Source organism: Triticum urartu, chromosome 1A (genome assembly GCF_056163025.1).
Source record: "Triticum urartu cultivar PI428250 chromosome 1A, HENAU_Tu73, whole genome shotgun sequence".
Classification (NCBI taxonomy): Eukaryota; Viridiplantae; Streptophyta; class Magnoliopsida; order Poales; family Poaceae; genus Triticum; species Triticum urartu.
The window spans coordinates 83,005,837-83,010,031 of NC_141873.1; positions in this window are offsets into that span (position 1 = coordinate 83,005,837).

Consider the following 4,195-nt stretch of genomic DNA (forward strand, 5'->3'; position numbering starts at 1 on the left):
AGATTTGTCAGGAACGGAAGGACAGTATGACCATGGCTCATGCCAAGGATGTTGAAATCCAGAAGTTGAAATGCAACTCCAGAATATTCAAGGATGTCATGAGAGACTTCGCGTCAACAGAGTTGATCTGGCGAAAGGACTTGAGAAAGATCAAGCACGACCGAAAGAAGTCATTGGAGGCATGAACAAGGCTTGAAGAGTTTGGGGACGTTGAAGATTTATTGACCTTTAGAAGACCAAACCCCTGTTATATACCTACGTTAGATGCGACGATTGTGAGCTGTCACTTGTTTGATGTTTTTCGACAGCCACAACAAAAATCTGTCTTTTCAAAACTGTTGTTTGCATTTTGTGTATCCCTCTCTATCCCTCTTATCTCACCCCAAACCCATGGACCCAATAGATGATGAATGGAGATGAGTTTGTATTTTCTGGACCGATGAGTCAATTGGAGACAGACCGATGGATTCAGAACATGGAGGATCATATGGAGAACAACCCTATAGTTGGAAATAATATGGCCCGGCATGCTCTTCAATGCTTTGAAAGAGGTGCTGCCACTTGGTGGAGGATGTACCAAACCATCAATGGATGGCAAGGAGTAACCACTTGGAAAGAATTTAAGTTGACCTTGCTAAAGTCTCGGCTTGTTTCCCAGAAGTTGAAGCCTTATGGAAAAGGATATGAAGAAAACTTGTGCATGCAAGATTTGTGGAGAATTAGGACACACCCATAAAGAATGCAAGAATGAGTGCCCTAATTGTGAAGGAAGTCACCCAGTTGAAGAATGCCCAACTAGGCAGATCACTTGTTTCTTGTGTGAAGGGACTACCCACTACCCTGCTCAGTGTCACATTTACCCCTTGGTACAAAGAACCATCCAGCAGAAGGAAGAAGCAATGAAAGGAGCCCTTATGGAAAGTTTAGAAGAAACTATGCTGAAGGAAGGGGTGGAGGACACACCCAAAGAAGAACTAAGTAAACCCTGCACCAAGTCTTGCTATTCATGTGGAGAAGAAGGACACATCTCCCAAAATTGTTTGAATGGGGATCTAGTAGAATTCCCGGCTGAGGAAGTAGAGTATGACCCATAGGAAATAGAAGCCCTGATTGGAATAGAAAAGTCCAGAAAGAGAAACCGATTGGATTCCAGGAAGGACCTAAGTCATATCACCTGTTATAGGTGCAAGGAGTCAGGGCACTACCTCAGCAATTTCCCAAAAAGAAAAAACCTCGATACTTCCCAGAAGTAATATGTTTCCGTTGTAATGAAGCAGGGCACTTTGCCAGAGAATGCCCCAAGGAGAAGGAAACCTGTGCTAGATAGTTGAGTTTGCAACAGAAGTAATGGACTAGTAGAAGTGAGAACATTTTTCTTTTATATTGAGGTGAGGCATGTAATGGAAAAACAGGAGATTGTAATAATTTGAGAATGAATAAAGTAGCATCGTTGGTACTGATATGGATTTTATGAGCTGTTACTCTATGAGGAAAATTTTGACCATTTTGAGGATAAGAGAAATATGGTCTATGGAAGATTTGTGCATTTTAAGGGTGAAAGTACCCTGTAAGAACCTTGACCCCCAGAAAGGATAAAGATACTCCACTGAGTGGATTTCAGACAAAATGAATACGAGTTTTGTCTGGATATGTGTGATACCCCAAGAGTATGTGGGATGAAGTTGGAGACCGACAGTTGTTTGGACCAAAGGAGTCGGAAGAGAATGTTAAGTTTATTCGAGATCGACTGAAGGTAGCTCAGTCCAGACAGAAGAATTATGCAGACTTAAAAACGCAAGGAGGTAGTCTATGAAATTGGAGATAGAGCATGTCTCCATGTGTTCCCTCTGCGAGGAGTTAAACGGATTGGAGTTAAGGGACAGTTAGCCCCGAGATTTGTAGGACCATACCGAGTTTTGGAGCGTATGAGAGAAGTGGCCTACAAGTTGGAGTCATCCGAAGGACTGTTAGGAGTTCATGATGTGTTTCACGCTTCCCAGTTGAAGAAGTGCCATGCAGAGATGGCCAATATTCCCCTATAAGGACGCTTGACCCTGGTAAGGATAATCATGTTCCACGAAGTGGAATATGGACTTCATAAGTATAAGTTTTACCTCGGTATATGGGAAATCCCACGAGGATGAAGAGATGAATTACTATTGGATATAAAGGAGGTATGATGTTGGTAATATGGAGCAATGGCAACTCCATGATGAGTCAGAGTAATCATGTCCTAATGTTGGTGCCAATAGAAGGAAGGAAGATGATACAATTGGATGGATTTAAGAATACTAGGAAGTTGGAAGTTGGAATAATGAGCCGTTGCCCGATGATAAGTTCAAGGACTACAAATGATGAGATGTGCTATAACCCACAGGCCCCAGGACTTGCCAAGAAGCAAGCACATTCTTGCTGAAGGAAGGACCCTGGAGGAGGATATACCTTTGTCGATAGACGATTTTATAGGAGTGACGCAAACCTGAGAGTTGTGAAGGAACGATAGATGTTTGTCTAGCTTGCAGAATCCATGGATTATCCGAACTTAGTTCGTCGACAAGAGAAATTCTGCAATGCTTGTGAGGATGACCGAGTGTTAGAATGCGAGATTCGCTAAACCATATACAAGGTAATGATTTGGGTGCGGGATGGATTGATCACCATATCGACTTACTCTTATTATTCGCCTTGCTATATGGAATGGTAAATCTGAGTGACTTGCCTATAATAGAGAGACGACGATATTAAACCTTGTTAAACCTTAGAATGGTATACGTAATTTTTCCCTTGTACATGGCAGCTTTTGCCAACCGTAGGTTATACGGTGAGGATCAACCCAGACCCATTTCCTGCAGGAGAAACCATAAATTATTGACCACCATGAGATATCGATAGTTGTTTAGTTTTGGCGCCAGACCCGTCAGCTAAGAAGACCCAATCTCGAAATAACCTTACCAAGAGAAAAGGACAAAAGACTTGTGGTAAGGTTATGCCACTACCGGAAGAGCCCGGATAAGGAATTATCCTGAAGATCTAAGAAGACCGACGCTGTCAAGAATATGGATGAAGTATATGAGTTTTGATGGAACCGTAACCATGCTTCTAAGGGTGGTAGCACCCCAGACCCCGTGTGATGATCGATGGATTTTGAGAAGACCCCCAAACCCTAACCTTTTCTTTCTAGCCTCTCCGAATATCGAGGACGAGATTCCTTTTAAGCGTGGTAGGTTTGTAACATCCCAAAATTCTAAATTTTGGAATGTTATAAACACATAGATAGATTGATTGATTGATTGCGTGAATTGAGTGAAATTCAAATTCTTTTGAAAGTTAAATGAGAGGGAATAAAAGGACTTTCCCAAACTTTCATATTTGCTTTCTGATCTCTATGAATTCAAATGCTTTTCAAACACTAAACCCCGGAGAGAAGATGACATGACTTCTTCCATTTATTTAAATGACAAGGGGTGTTGAAAATATTTGAATTTCATTTGAAAATATTCCAATTCTGAAACTTTATGCGACTCAATGATTTTCACGCGAGAAGATAAAATGACTTCTTCAAATTATATGAAATATGAGTTGGGAGTTTCAAAGAATTAAATTCAAAGTTCTTTGAATTTATTTTATTTTCAACTTGGAATATTAGATCATCATGCATATCTTATTTTCTTGCTTTTTGGTCGATCCTAGAAATTTCACGCAGCTCAAGGACCTTCGGAGAGAGTTGGAGATTTCGTTATTTTCTTATTTGAGAGTTTTCTCGAATTGGAAAAGAGGATCATTTGATTTATTTATTCCATCTTCAATAATTTTTCCGATGTCAAAATAAGAGAGCGGGAATAATATGACTTTCCCAAAATATAGGGAAAATGAAGATTTAATAAATAGATCAAATTTCGTTTTCCGGTGTGTGTTTGTTTTTCTTTGGATAGGGAAAAATGCGCGTTTTTGAAAATTTTATTTTAGGCCCGGAGAAAAGTTCATTTTGTTCGGCTCATTTTTAGGAGTCGGGGAAAATTTACTTTATTAGTTTTGGAGTTCGTTTAGATCTCTTTTTGTTTTTTTTTCCGAGCGCGGAACAGTTTTAAAAAAAAAGAAAAAAGAGAGAGAGAGCTCCAGCGACTTGGGCCTAAGGCCCAAGCCACCGAGCCAGCCAGGCCAGAGGCCATCGCGCGCCACGCCCAGGGAGGAGCCG